Source organism: Miscanthus floridulus, chromosome 2, assembly GCF_019320115.1.
Source record: "Miscanthus floridulus cultivar M001 chromosome 2, ASM1932011v1, whole genome shotgun sequence".
NCBI lineage: Eukaryota > Viridiplantae > Streptophyta > Magnoliopsida > Poales > Poaceae > Miscanthus > Miscanthus floridulus.
This window is the reverse complement of record NC_089581.1, coordinates 174598909-174615375: the sequence shown is the minus strand read 5'-3', so window position 1 is coordinate 174615375 and position 16467 is coordinate 174598909. Positions and strand designations below refer to the sequence as shown.

The window sequence follows — 16467 nt, the reverse complement described above, 5'->3', positions numbered from 1 at the left end:
CACTTGCAAACCACTATTTTTTTATATTGCCGAACATACCCCTCTGTACTCCCCTCTGTCTTAGTGAACGACGCGCAGGCCCCACATGTCATCTTCTTTCTCATCTTCCCATCTCCTTCCATGGTGAGCAGCCGCCGCCGTGGCCACACGAAAGCGCGTGAGCGAGCAGGCGCAATGGCCACGCAGCCACACATGTGATCTAGAGAGCCACCGCGGCCACGCGGGCGTGCGTTCCAAAAGCTATTGCTGTCGTCACCGCGGCCACACGGGCGTGCTACTGATCCGCCATCATGGCCGCGTGGGTGCACGAGCGAGCAGATATCGTCCTCCGCCTTCTTGCCTCGGTCATGGTTCACCGCCCCATGCAGGCCGTGCTCGCCACAACAGCCATGGCCCTCTGAGCTTGGCCACGCATGCACGCCGGCGTGCCACCAAACGTTCACCTCGTCTGCTAACCATGGCCGCACTTGCCGCGCACGCGCACTAGTGAGCGGACTCCCGCATGTCATCGCTTGCCTCGGCTGCCATGCTGCTGGCTTCTAGCTGCGTAGGCCATGCTCGAGAATGCCGACCTACAGCTCAACCACACTGGTGTCTGCCACATACGTCAGTCTCGCACGCGCTGGCTATGCAGACTGTGCTCGTCGACCTATAGCCCATCACGCTCTTGCTATTGCCATAGCACACCACGCGCTCGCCACTGCTGCAGCTCACTTACGCCACCAGCCTCACGCTCGGTCATGCCATAGCCCACCACGTGTTCACCGCTTGAAAGCTCTAGTTTGGTTTTGGTGAATTGATAAAACCTTGAGTGCTAACCTAGTTTATCAAAGTGATCATGAGATAGGTAGCACTATTATAAGTGATAGAGCAATGGTGAAGATCAAAATGATGGTGTGGTGACCATGATGATCAAGTGCTTGAATTTATAAAAGAAGAAAGAGAAAAATAAAAAGCTCAAGGCAAAGGTGAAAATTAATAGGAGCTTTTTGATTTGTTGATCAGGATACTTAGCGAGTGTGATCACCTTTAGGATAGATGGTCATACTATTAAGAGGGGAGCTCTTATCCGACAACTTGATCATCTAGTGTCACTAGGTGTTGAAATACTTGTATTGCATTTTAGGGCTAGTGCACATTCGGTGAGAAGTGATTAACCTTTGAAAAAATATTTATGAAAATACTAACACACCTGCACGTGATGGTGAAACACTTGGAGTGTTAGCATATTTACAAAGGTGGTGAGAAAGGTGAAGAAAAGGAGGCAAAACTCGGCTTGGGGTGCTGCCATGGGGGCACCGCCACCCCTTGTCCTTGGATCAAACCGAGCTAAATATCTTTGGCAAGTGTTCTAGATTGAACCAATTTTGAGAAAATGATCATCACCCCATTGATTAACATTGATAATCTTAACATATCTAAAATTAAACCTTTGTGGTCATTGATGACAAAGGGGGAGAAATTGCACAAAGATAAGGTTAAATGACAAAGGGGGAGAACTTTGACATATGGGAAGAGATATGAGAAAGTAATGGAATCAATTAAAATTTTGAGCACACAAGTAGGAGGAGCAAGCTCATAAACTTGATTGGTGCATTTGATGTGCATTTCATATGTTTGTTTGCATGGCACAAGTTTTAAATTTAAAATTCTATACTTGTGTGGTGTATGCTAGTTGTTGGTTTGAATGATGAAATGAAAAACTAGTATGCATAGGATGAGTAACTTAAACTTGTGTTTACATTATGAAAACTAGACCCTTGCTTCTAATATTGATCTCACAGGATATTCTAGTTTTTGTGTGCATGTCTAGTTATTAATAGTGCTAAGGATGATTATTGGTGCACTTCGATTGATATCGCGCTTCAAAGGTCCATCTCTTTGACTTTAGCATCATTTGGTAGACATTACTCTCCCACAACTTAATTCCATACATATGTGTAAGCTTTCAATCCAAACTATTAGCACATATGTAGGGGGAGCTAATGCTACTATTTGAGGTTCATGAAACTTATCCATATTCTTTTACACGTGGTAAATATGCTTATGCAAGCAACATAAATTCAATTGAATTTCAATTCATATCTTTGTGAAAGAGTTGTCTTCAATTACCAAAAAGGGAGAGATTGAAAGCTCTAGTTTGGTTTTGGTGAATTGATAAAATCCTAAGTGATAACCCAGTTTATCAATGTGATCATGAGATAGGTAGCACTATTCTAAGTGATGGAGCAATGGTGAAGATCATGATGATGGTGTGGTGACCATGATGATCAAGTGCTTGGACTTGGAAAAGAAGAAAGAGAAAAAAAAAGCTCAAGGCAAAGGTGAAACTTAATAGGAGCTTTTTGGTTTGGTGATCGAGACACTTAGCGAGTGTGATCACATTTAAGATAGATGGTCATACTATTAAGAGGGGAGCTCTTATAAAAAACTCAATCATCTAGTGCCACTAGGTGTTGAAATACTTGCATTGCATCTTAGGCCTAGTGCACATTCGGTGAGAAGCGATTAACCTTTGAAAAAATATTTGTGAAAATACTAACGCACTTGCACATGATGGTGAAACACTTGGAGTGTTAGCACATTTGCAAAGGTGGTGAGAAAGGTGAAGAAAGGAGGTGAAACTCGGCTTGGGGTGCTGCCACGGGGGCATCGCCATCCCTTGTTCGGTGCATCGCCACCCCTATGGCGGTGGCCGGCTGGGAGGCCGAGAGCAGCGAGTTGTCCTGGTGGCACCACCATTGTGTGTCCGGTGGCACCGTCTGTGGCAGAACCGTCTAATCTAATGTCTCCCAGGAGTACTTATCTTCCATTAGACGCTAAATACTCAAGAGAGGACACTAAACTATACAGTTCTGTCGAGCACACCCCAAGAGAGAACTCAAAAATCCATATTTTTTCATCAGGATCATAAATGAGAGAATAAAACTTACAACAGTTTTAAGTCATTTCTTACACTACTTTATTACAATACCAGAATATTACCTCAATTTATTATAGCAGCGGGATATAATAATGTTATCAGAGTTATAAGGGAAGCAGGATTAATTTTCATGACATGGTGGAGTACTAACATAGCGGACATTTATATACAAGAGATGCTAACAGATTTTACCTCTTTTCTTATAAAAACCTTTCGTGAGGGCTATAAATAAACACTACGGTCGTTGCGCGAAAAGAATCCTCTCTGAGCCCACTAAGAGGTTTTCACACACAAGAGTCAGCTCTAAGTATCCTCCGATCACCTGCAATAGGGGGAATAAAACCCTGAGTACTCAATTGTACTCAGCAAGACTTATCCGACAGAAGGAAAATAAAAGACTCTAAGAATATGCAAGGCTTATTTGGCTTATGGGGTATTGCATCTGTAGGAAGCATTACTAAACGTGCGTTCTTATATTCAATTTCATTAGCAGTCATCATTAGTTAATTAACTAACCATTCTATGTAAGCACCTATGCTACTTTTCAAGAAGGTGGTAAGCAATCAGAACCATTTTACCATCTTTCAAGTTCCAGTTCTTACTATGATGCTAGACCATAGCCAAGTCGTATCGTATCACACGATGATTCATGAACCAATCTATCCTAGCTGGGTACCCCGAAACACACATCCCACTTGTACCCTAGGCACAAGCAAGACCAACCCACCACTCTGCTATCAGGGGGTCCAGGTTCCTGTCCAAACTTGGACTCCAAGCCCCACTCCTGAGTCCTAGACTCAGTGTGGTGCTTAGACCTCCACCATCTCCGCCTCCAATTAGTCGGTCCAAAAAGAGCCGAAACCCACGATAAGAGAGCAACAAGCCTTCCTGCTCCCATAAACAAGTATGTGCTCAGGATAATAAGTCTATGACCTGACTACCATCCACAGCAACGAACGGTCATCAATCGACACAGGCGGAATAAGTGCAATCCAAGCCTCGCTTGAATGCCTAACTAAGTCTAGATCCAAAGTACCATTCCGCTCGGTCTTCAATTATCATTTATATATATTCCATGTGATAGTAATATAATAACAACAATAATATCTTTCCTATCTCTCACGAGTGACAGGTAATCACTCGACTTCTATCGGATCATATAGCATAGCAATCTGCATGATCCTAACATACTAGTAGGACTCATAGGATAAGGATATATATATATATATATGCAAGTGGTTTTCATTCAACTCCTTAAAACTTAATGAACAAGCATAAGATAAAGTGCATAATAATATGGGTTATACACTGAGGCTTGTCTAGGTAAGATATAACCAAAAGTTAGCATTCCATCATGGTGACACGATCATCAAGGCACCATCTTTTCTGTTACCTCGGTCGACTTCATGATCCATCGTTGTTTCTATTATGATATACGTGGATGTAACGTAGAGACGCAATTAATCAATGGCAACCGCAACTCTTAAAAATACGATTACGCTTCACAAGTTAATGAGCTAGCTTAAATGACTAACACACTAGTCTATGTATCCACTTTGTCGAATAAGACGTTATTTTCTAGAAAATATTTTAGTTTTAAAATTCCAAAGTGTTTTGGCATTTTATTGCTTAAACATATATTTTTAAACTTAGGCTCATTTAGTTACCTTAGCAAACTAATTATTATGAAGCTATAAAAATTACAGTGAACACCTAATAATATTAGAAATTTATTATAAAAGTTTTAGAGCCAACACTGTCACCAATTAATCACAATAATTTCTACAAGTTTATATTTTGATAATATTAAGTATCTCAGTTTAATTATATAAGTCCTAAAAATATTATAAAACTAAGTGAACAAAATATACTAACAGATAGATCATAATTTTAGAAACCTAACAAAATTAGTTTTAAAATTTTTGGTTAACTACATAATTTTATACTGAATTTACAAATTAACCTTAGAAGGTAAATTAGAAAAATGCTTAGAAAAGGAAAAGGGCCGGTGGCAACCATTTCGGCCCAGCAGCCCAGCGCGGTGCAGCTGCGCGTGCGTCGCGGTGGCGCAGCAATGGCCCAAGGCCGGGGCGTCCGCGTGAAAGCTCTAGTTTGGTTTTAGTTAATTGATAAAACCCTAAGTGCTAACCTAGTTTATCAAGATGATTATAAGATAGGTAACACTACTCTAAGTAATGAAGCAATGACGAAGATTATGACAATGATGATGGCATGGTGATGGTCAAATACTTAAACTTGGAAAAGAAAAAAGAAAAAAACAAAAGGCTTAAGGCAAAGGTATAAAATATAGGAGCCATTTTGTTTTAGTGATCAAGACACTTAGTGAGTGTGATCACATTTAGGATAGATAGCCGTACTATTAAGAGGAGTGAAACTCGTATCAGAATGCGGTTATTAAAGTGCCACTAGATGCTCTAACTCATTGCATATGCATTTAGGATCTAGTGGAGTGCTAACACCCTTGAAAATGTTTATGAAAATATGCTAACACTTGTGCACAAGGTGATACACTTGGTGGTGTTAGCACATCTACAAAGGAGGTGGTGTCGGCGCTTTTGGGAAAATGGAATGCCTATTTTCTATTACGCCGGATGCAAATTCTTGTAGTTGTCTCATTGGAGAAGGGTGAAGAAGTTAGAAGTGAAAACGAGTTGATCGCGAAGACTCTGGCGTCGGTCAACTGACCGAACGCTGGACCTAAGATGCATCGGACGCTGGTTTCTGCGTCTGATCAAACTGACATGGCGACACAATGACTAGGGTTTAGCACCAGACGCTGGTCTGTGTCCGGTCAAGGTAGACCGGACGTGTACCTGAGGTTTTTGGTGCATATAAGTATTTTTGTTAGAGCGCCGATGGGGGAAAACCGGATTTGGACCCTTGCTGTAAACGATCGGACGCTGGTGGTTCAGCGTCCGGTCAGTTTTGCCAGAGCGTCCGATCAGTTAATAGCCGTTGTGATCTAGCGGCTCAAGTTTAACTCAGAATGACACGTGGCTTATATCTGTGGACCGGACGATGTGTCTAGGGTCCGGTCAGTATGACCGGAGCGTCCGGTCAGAGTGCGTTTTGCCTAGTCAAGGGGTATAACAGCTCTATTTGATTAGGGCTCTATTTATAGCCCCATGGCCAGCTCAAGGGAGCTCTCTTGCACATTTTTATTGACATAGCAACCTTGTGAGCTTAGCCAAAGTCCTCCCACTCATCTCCATCATTGATCCATCATCATTGTAAGATTGGGAGAGAATCAAAGTGCATTGCTTGAGTGATTGCATCTAGAGGCACTTGATATTCATGTTGCGCTGTGGATTTCGCTTGTTTCTCTTGGTGGTTGCCACCACCTAGACAGTTGGAGCAACGATGGAGGATCGGCATGAGTTAGTGATTGTTCGTGGCCATCTCCGATAATTGTGAGGGGAGTTGTACCTTCCCCGGCAGAGCGCCGAAAGGTAACTCTAGTAAATTGCTCGTGTCATTGAGTTACCTCACTTGTGGATCGGTTCTTGCGGTGTCCTATCGTGTGGACAAGGTTTGTGAAACACCTCTTAGCCGCCGAACCACCAAGTGTTGGTCGACACAACGGAGACATAGCGTGTTGGCAAGCATATGAACCTCGGGAGAAAATTGATTGTCTCTTGTCTTTGGCATTCTCCCGGTGATTGGCTATATATTCATCTTGTGATTGGTTCATCCCCTACACGTCGGTATAATCACCCTACTCACTTATTTATATTCTTGCAAACTAGTTGACACAAGCTCTTTAGTGTAATTAGAATTGAGAGCTTGCTTTATTATTTACATTCATCTAATTGAGCTCTTTAGAGTAGCAAGGTTGAGAGCTCGTAGTGAGTAGTTATATAGCAAGTTTGTGTGCCTAATTAATTATTGCAACTAGAATTGTTGGATAGGTGGCTTGCAACCCTTGTAGAGCTTGAGCAAGTTTGTATTACGCTATTTGTCACACTAATCAAATTGCTCTAGTTGATTTATAGATTTTTAAATAGGCTATTCACCCCCCTCTAGCCATATTAGGACCTTTCACCGCGCTCGCTCGCGTTTTGCAAAAGAGGGCTCATGTTTTTGAATAATCATGCGGAGCAATAGAATACTATTACCATAAACTCACGCTTAAAGACCCTAGAATGTGTTGCCTTTGCAATGGGGTGGTCCTCGGCGTACCCGCGCGTGGCGGCGCGGCACACCGGTGGGAATGGTAGTTATGCCGGGCAAACTAGACTCGCTACGACGGTAATAAGGGGTCAACCACCATCTATAGCTAACCGCGTAAGGAGGGGCGGCGGTTAGGAATTCAGAGACACGCTGGCGCGAGCTGCAGTGGCGAGCGGCTATCCACGACAGTGGCACGACTATTTTGATGAGCCTATGCCCTCATGGCAAGGTAGAGATGGTGGAGAAGCATCTGTAGCTCACCGTGGTGTATGCCCTATTAACTGTTGAAGCTAGGAAGCACTATGGTGGGCGGCCACATGCGACTGAGCGGGGCACGCGACCCTCTGCGATGGACACCGGCGCGTCACCACATCTCTGGTAAATGCCTTGGCCAAATGGCGTGAGCACTAGAAAGAGGAGGTCAAGGCGTGTTCCTAGATACAAACAATTGAACTAATTCGGACCTTACCCCAATTTCACTTGCACGGCAGCACACCTGGCCGGCGGCGAGAAAAATACCAAATTGGCGGCCAGTAGTGCTCGGTTGCCCCAAAATGAGGGTTAGGCCGCTAGCTGGCTTTCTTGCCTAACTACTGGAACATCAAATTGTGGTGTGGTGTCCTGAACCGCACGTATTAGCTTACGAAGCGGCGCGGCTCCGTTGGCGGCAAGGCAGATGGAGCAGTGGCTTTCAGGCTCGGACAACCTTGACCAAAGCTATGTTAAATGAGTGGGAGCATCCGCATGGTGAGGCTCAGAGGGAGCATGCCGTGAGGTGCCAAGATGGGACCGCTCGGTCTTGGTAGGGCGCGGACGGTGGCAGTGGAACAGCGGTCGCGTGCGGGACCGTCTCGCAGGGCTGGTGCAACAAGACAACGTGAGGGAGGGTAGTGACACCGCGACATGGGCATTAGTGCGACGTGACTATGGAGGCAGGCAGTGGCTTGATGGGTAGGTGATTCAAGCATTGGATAGAGCACCACATCGGCGAGGCGAAGGCCGCCGCGACGTCGGCTTGGCCCCGCACGTGGCTCAGCGGACACGGTGGCGCACGCACGTGGCGACAGCGGCTACATCGGTGCAGCACAGTGGCAGCACATCAGCATAGCGTAGTGGTGTGGCGCAACACTCGTGAGCACATGAACCAAGGCATGGCTTGGCTAGCCCAACACAAGGTGGGCGAAAAATGCTTGGCCCAACGCACAACACGAGCGGCGATGAGACAGCCGTCGGCAAGGTCACACACGATGCGCCCATGCAACAGCCTGTGCACACTCGCGCGACGCCGCACTCCCGAGCACGGTGACCGCACACACCAGACCAGCTAGCCCAAGGTGAGGTCATGCACAAATTTTAAAGCGTAGCAAAGGATGCTGATCATCTCAAACAAAGTTCAACCAATCCTACTAACCTCAAGTCGACACTACCAGCTAGCTAGCGGAGCAATCGCCATGACCCGAGAGCAACCAGAGAGGGAGATAGGGAGGTGCCAACATGAGTTCATCACACTGAACGCCGGTTCACGAACCGAGCATCGAATCAGGGTTCACAGCGCGTTCTAGTGAAATTAGGGCAATTTTAGAGCGGACAACGTGACATCCAACACAACGTCGACCTATGCCATGCTCAAGCATTCACTTTGATGCAATCAACAATACCAAAACATGCAACTAGTGTTTAAATATTTTTGTTAGAAATTAAATGCCAAAATAACATTGTCTTACTATTTTTCCATACTTATAAAGTTAAGGATTCAATTCAAACTAACAGTCATTAACACTTTTGTTACAATTTTTAAAAGGCCTAAACCCTATTAACTGCTACCAACAAGTATTTCATGCGATAGTCCATACCTTATACTAACTCATAGGAGCAAAATATTTAAGCACCATTTAACTAGTTTGCTCAATATAATTCACCTAAAGTGGTATTTTACACAATAGTTCAAGTGTTGTTGACTTAACAAAAAGAGTTTATCTTAACGTCAAATTTGATTTTTTGAGCTCCAAAATACTAGTTAACAACATCTATTTTCCAAAAGTTAAAGTTGCATTGTTATATACAAAGTTTGTACTTCCAACTTTATTTAAGTATGACACACAGGTTCTATAGTATTTTTGCTTAATAAAAATTGATTTTTAACCCTACTTGATACACGTGAGCTATTGAATCAACATTCATTTAACATTTTAATTAGTTATTTTAGGCTATAAGAAATTTATCAGCACCTTCTATCACATGCATTATTACACAAACACGATGCTCGTGACATGATTTAGTAGTTGGTTTAGGGCGTAACACTGAGGTGTTACATCGTCACCCCTAGGGCGGTGCCCACCTGGACATGGCCAAGACTCAGGAGAAGTCAAGCGGGCACCGGTGTGTCCGGTGTGCACCGCCGCGAGGGCAGTGCCACCGCCATTTTCTTCTAGAGACCGGTGAAATAGGGTTGGTCACCGCCTCGGGCACCGCCGCCCTAAGGGTGGTGCATCGCCAAAAAAATTCTAGAGAGAGGGTATTCGGGCCGATGGCCAGTGGTCACCGCCACCCAAGGGGCGGTGCCAGCGCCACTCTGTCTGGTGCCCCAATGGCTAGTTTTGAGTCGTTGAAAAGTGGCCATTGGGAGGGGCACCGCTGTGCCCGGTGTCAGGCACCGTCGTGTCCGGTGCCCTCATAGAAAACTGCTCCAAAGGGATAACGACTTTATTTACTTGTGGGCTTATAAATAGAGCTAGTGGCCGGCTTTGGTTACTCTCTTGGCACTTCTAACAGCTGCATACACTCTTTGAGAGCTGAGCACACCACTCCACCCACTTGCATACTTGATTTCATCATCTTGAGTGAGATTGGAGAGACTCTAGTGCATTGCTTAGTGTTTTAGCATCTTGTGACACTATATGAGTGATTTGGGCGGGTGGTGTTCTTGTTACTCTTGTTTTCTGACACCTAGATGGCCCGGTGATTTATGGATCGTTGAGCGGTTATTGGTGATTGTTGCCGCCTTCAATCGTTGACATTGTGAGGGGTTCTTGTGTCTTCCTCATGTGAGATCACGAAATGTAACTCTAATGGATTACGCGTGACTTGTGTGATCCTCATCTTGTATTAGTTGTGCAGCATCCTATCGAGGGTTTGACATGCGATGCCAATTAGTGCGTGAACCTCCAAGTGAGTGAATCACCACAACGGGGACTAGCTTATCGGTAAGCAAGTGAACCTCGGTAAAAATCATTGTGTCATCATTTGATTTCGAAGTGATTGGTCTTCATTAGTATCATTCTTGTGATTGATTGACTCTTTTGATGATTGGCTCATTCCTCTACACGGCAGTACAACACTCTATCCTTCCTGCGCATTTACATTTCTGAGTGTAGCTTGTCCCTTTAGTGTAGCTAGTTTTGAGGGCAAGCAAGAGTCATGTCTAGTGGTTAGTGAGGCTCTTTAGTTAGTCTTTGAGAGCTCACTAATTTAGTATAGTGACATAGCCTTTGAGTGATTATAGACACTAGCAACTAGAATTGTGGGAGGTGGTTTGCATTTTTAGAAGGCTAGCGCAATATTCGCTTCGTCTTATATTTGTCTAACCGTTTTGTATAGTATTGTTGTAGAAATTTTTATAGATTATTCACTTCTCTTGCCATCAGGACCTCTCACCGCTACCCTACCCGCTCTCGCGAGGGTCGTCCATCACGCTGCACGCCGCGTCCCTGCAGGAGCCGCCGGCCGCGACTGCACCTTCGGCTGAAGACGGGGAAGGAAGAAGATGAACCTGTGGGCCGAGCAAGGACCTAGGAGAGTCGACGACCTGTGGCTGTTCAGCTGTTGCCTGCTGTCGAACCATCCGGCCCTGTTGCGTCAGGCCTCCGTGGTCCTACGTCGGATTAGTTTGGACTTTGGACTGGCCCAGAAAGATCTGAGCAAGGCCCAGATGCGGTCCGCATTTTGTCGATAGTGAATTGCATCTCGTCGATAGTGACTTCTTTTTATTTTTCATTCTTTTCAGAAAGATATTTTATTTAAATCTTGCCATGTCACATGATGATGCACCGCCACACCGGTGCGGCAGGACTGTCACCGTGGCATTCCCGTGGCCCGGCGGCCAGCGTGGCGTGCGTGGGCCCTAGCTTGTGGCACGAATCCACCGTCGCGTCGACGTGCCTGACGCTACAAATGCTGTCGAACACCTGCTACAGCCAATTTTGTCAAGTGTAATTTTGAAAAACAAATTACAAGCAAACTCATACGTCTCTTTTGAAAATGTCTCCTTCACTAAAGGCTCCATATTTGGTTACAACACAAAAAGAAAATATCAACATCGTAGATACCACACTTGGTGTAATTTTGAAATTTTCTCCTTCACACAAGTTTCCTACAATTTATATATTATTAAATTATTAGCTGCTCTTGTTGACGAAGTAAAAGGAAATAGGGAAAACAAAATAGTTTTGTATTTCTAGTGTTAATTTATATTATATCTCCTAATAACAAGTCAAAATAATGACACAAATCTATGACATATGTTTGAACGTAAGATATGGTGCTAGTTATCCCCTCATACAATTTGAAATTAAAAATCAACTTGAATGTGTAGAAAAAAGATAAATCTTGTTGCAGTGATAAATTAGATCAACTAAAATAATTAAGGGGAGTAAACTAAATTAAATGACAGTTTAGTGTGTCATGTAGCCATAGACTATATTTGAGGGCAGTATTTTGGAGTTTTAAATTTTAACAATATACTCACTCAAATAGATCACGGCGCATGCAACGAATCCCGATCGGTTCCGCACACCCTACACCGCCATACACGGCAAGTGCTCAAATTATTTTCACTGAATTGCGCAAGCAAAAAGCGGCAAGATATCGTCAGTTCATCACACTGAAAGGGCGACCAAAAAATCCCAAAACATCTCACAAGATGGCTTGCACTCCTCACTTTCCTCACGCGCGCCATCTCCTGCTCCCTCCCCACATCCTCCTTCCGTCACTTGCCCTTGCAAGGCAACTCATCACGAGGCCGTGATACGCCGCGACATCAATCCGTGCCGTATGAGCCTCCGTGCAACAGGTCCATAGGTCTGTGAGCCAGACGCCGGTCGGCGTCCACCACGGTGAGCTCGCGCCGAATCCGGGCCCACGCGCGCTGCCGTTTCATCAGCACTTGCCACGTTTGTGCCCGTAGGATTTATGTAAAGATGGCAACGGGCCCGGATACCCGACGGGTATTAGATCCATTAGCAGATAGAGATTCAATCATATCTTTATTCCGCGGGCATTTAAACAGGCAAGAATCTATTTCCGACGGGTATAGCGGGTACGGGAACGTTTCCTGTTTATCCCGTGCCCGTTATCCGTTGGGGAACCCGACTATTTGAGCTGTCATGCGAGTATTAGGCCCAAAGAAGATCAATATAGATATTTTGGTCCAAATCTGAACAATCATATATATAGTTTATGTGGTCTAGTAACCCTAGTTCAATTTTTTCTCACCATCTCCGTCAGCAGCACAAGCACGCCTGCCTCACGAGCGCTCATACCCCCTCGCTTTCTCAATTCGGTCTCTCTACCACCTTTGCTCGTCCTTCTCGCAACCTCACTCCTTCTCCTCGGCATCTCTGAGACTCCGACACGAATACCCGAGTGAAGAAAAAACGTCTCTGATTATAAAGCTGCAACCCCAAGTGTCCTTGTTTATCGGGTATACAATACCCGTCGGGTATCTGTTACCCGACCTGATGCAGTTAACGGGGACGGAGACGGGATAAATTCTCCGTAGCGGGGAAGGGAACATTCGACGGGTACGGGATGGGCAAGAATCTATATCCGAGACAGTTAACGAGGACGGAGACGGGATAAATTCTTCAGTAGCGGGGAAGGGAACATTCGACGGGTACGAGATAGACAAGAATCTATATCCGAGACAGTTAACGGAGACTGGAGACGGGATGAATTCTCCGTAGCGGGAGGGAACGTTCCGACGATAACCGACGGTACATCCCTGTTGCCATCCTTACATTTATGAAAGCAGGGGCAAATCCGTAATTCTCTCCCGCCGGTTTCGGCCTCCTTCTCGGCTCGCTATAAGCAGGCTCCACCGCTTCCGCAATGGCCACCTAATTCGCTCGGCGTCGGGGGAGAAGAGAAGCGCGCGCGATGGCACCGGGAAGATCTCTTCGCCCTGTATGTAATAATTCCCTCCCCCGCCCTGTTTCTTCGATGATGGAACAGCAGCCGTGATGTCTTATTTGGGGGTGGGTTAGTTTGGTCAGTCACTGATCAAGCGGCATTCGTACGTGTTGGTTCTCTTTGCAGGCGGTGGCGGTGGTTCTGCGGGCGGCGTCGCTGCTTCTGCTGGCGGCGTCGTGCGCGCGCGCAGTCGGCGCGTCCGGGGGGGCAGGGTGCCGGAAGCACGTGGCAAAGGTCACGGAGTACGGCGCGGTGGGGGACGGGAGGACGCTCAACACGGCGGCGTTCGCCAGGGCGGTGGCGGACCTTTCGCGGCGCGCGCGCGACGGCGGCGCAGCGCTGGTGGTGCCGCCGGGGAAGTGGCTCACAGGGCCCTTCAACCTCACCAGCTGCTTCACCCTGTACCTCGACGAGGGCGCCGAGATCCTCGCGTCCCAGGTGAGTGGATGAAAAGGCCCCCAACCCAACCCCACCCTCCTCCTGCCATTTCGCTCGCGGCGCCGGCCGCCCTTCCCCTGCCGTGGTTACGCCGCCGCGCTTAGCCGAGGAACCGCCCTCGTAATGGCGCATTAGGGGCCCGTGACCATGCGGTAGTTTAGTACGACATGTGGGTCCCTCGAACGCCTCTCACAAATAAACATGGCTTCAGTTCATCACGGGACACGTCCCGTTTGCGTAGGCCGGTCTCTTTTTCGCTAGGGACAGTGGCTTTTGCCCTGGGGGACCCTGAAGTCCTGAACCCGTCTTTTCCAAGCAAGCCACTGGCAATCTGCCATATACCCCTATGGCCTATGCGGCTATGCACATGACATGCACCCCAGAGTGTCCTTGCGCTCTTGAATTTCCGTGATGAATGCCATGGTTCCATTCCATGATTCCTCTCTGGGTCTTTTGCATGGTTTTGGTGACTGGTAAACATCACTGTCACTGCATCTGCGTTGGTTTGGCAGAGTGCATAGCCTGCAGATCTGCATAGAAGGCATGGAAATGGAAATGTTTGTTTGTGGTGTATCATTTATTGAGAATCCAAAACGTTTCACCAAGATCTGAATATTACATATATATTCCTGGAAAAACGAATGGGAAATTTTGTTCTCTCTTTACTGAAGTTAATGTAGTCTGAGTAACGTAAGAAGGGCAATAGAAACTTTCATGGTGCTGGTGCAGCATTGATCAATAATCCAAAACAGTCGCAAGTTTGGAGTTTAGTACACAAAAACTAATTACTACCTCTTTAAGAAAACAAATTATAGGAGTAGTAATTACTTTTTGTCTACCAAAGGTGGCTCTTAAATATGTATCCAAAGGACTCGGCTGGTTTTGATTGACACCCGACTTTGTACTTGGCAGTGGTTGCAACACTGAACGGACAACGGAGAAGCTGTTGCCTAACTGGCTATTGAATGCTTGTAGTACAGCCTTGGCTTACTAAGTTCATGTGTTGTAATCCTCTTTTCCTCTTAATGAAAACATGCTTAGGCATGGTCGCAAAAAAAAATATGAACGACCATTTGTCAACATGTCGAGTAGTTTTGATATGATCTGTCTCGAGGTCTTGCCACCGAAAGGAAGAGACAACTGTTTCCTTTCCCCCCTCTCTCTCTCTCTTTTCTTTTTTTAAAAATGGTAGTTTCACTATAGAGCAGACTTGCTGGTTAAATTTGTTTGCTATTGTTTGCACCATTTGCATCCGTCCACTGATCCCTATGCTGTTCATCTATCTTGTTCAGGACATGAACCATTGGCCCCTCATAGCTCCCCTGCCCTCTTACGGGAGGGGAAGGGACGAGCCTGGCCCAAGGTACATCAATTTCATTGGAGGATCCAATCTCACTGACGTCATCATCACAGGTACAGTACATACGCCTCTACCTTCTATATCCAAGAAGACAAGATCAGGTGGTAGCTGCAGAAATTTGATGAACTGCACAAATTTCAGGTAAAAATGGAACAATCAACGGGCAGGGGCAAGTCTGGTGGGACAAGTTCCATGCCAAGGAGCTCAAGTCCACCCGCGGCCACCTCCTAGAGCTCCTCCACTCTGATAACATCATCATCTCCAATGTCACCTTCATCAACGCGCCATACTGGAACCTCCACCCTACCTATTGCACGTATGGCTCTCAACTCTGAAAGTCTCAAGTCATTGTTCATTTGTTCCAGTGGTGGTTTCTAAAAAATGTTGCAGCGGTGAATCTCACCTGCCATGCCACTGTTTTGCGCAGCAATGTGACCATCAGTGGCGTCACCATTCTCGCGCCGCTGAATTCGCCTAACACTGATGGAATTGACCCAGGTAGATGATCAGTTAGCTTTCAGCTATGTTCCTTTGATGACACTGAGAAGTGAGAAGCGTCTGTTTCTGATTCTGAGTGCCGTGTGATGTTTCATCGCCTGTGCAGATTCTTCCTCACAAGTCAAGATCGAGGACTGCTACATCGTCTCCGGCGACGACTGTGTCGCCGTGAAGAGTGGGTGGGACGAGTACGGCATCAGGTTCAACATGCCGAGCCAGCACATCGTCATAAGGAGGCTGACCTGCATCTCCCCCACGAGCGCCATGATCGCGCTCGGCAGCGAGATGTCTGGCGGCATCCGCGACGTGCGCGCCGAGGACAGCGTCGCCATCAACACGGAGTCGGCCGTCAGGATCAAGTCCGGCGCGGGGAGGGGCGGCTTCGTCAGGGACATCTTCGTGCGCGGCCTCAGCCTCCACACCATGAAGTGGGTTTTCTGGATGACCGGCAACTACGGGCAGCACCCCGACAACACGTCCAACCCCAACGCCATGCCCGAGGTCACCGGCATCAACTACAGTGACGTGTTCGCCGAGAACGTGACCATGGCCGGCAGGATGGAGGGCATCCCCAACGACCCCTACACCGGGATCTGCATATCCAACGTCACCGCCCGCCTCGCGCGGGGCGCCATGGAGCTGCAGTGGAACTGCACCAACGTCAAGGGGGTCACCTCCGACGTCTCGCCCAAGCCATGCCCGGAGCTCGGCGCGGAGGGCAAGCCAGTGCGCCTTCCCTGAGGAAGAGCTCGTGATCGGCCCACCGGAGCTCCCAAAGTGTAGCTACTGAGGCCGGGATGCCGAAAGAGATCATATAGTTCAGTGATAGTCTAGACAAGCAGTTTGAGAAATGCAGCTGAAATACGTGTGC

At 46.6% G+C, this 16467-nt stretch overlaps 1 pseudogene; it reads left to right on the top strand.

The window, feature by feature from the left end:
• Positions 1 to 13160: 13160 nt before the first annotated feature.
• LOC136535769 (probable polygalacturonase) lies at positions 13161 to 16435 on the top strand (annotated as a pseudogene).
• The last annotated feature ends 32 nt before the right edge of the window (positions 16436 to 16467 follow it).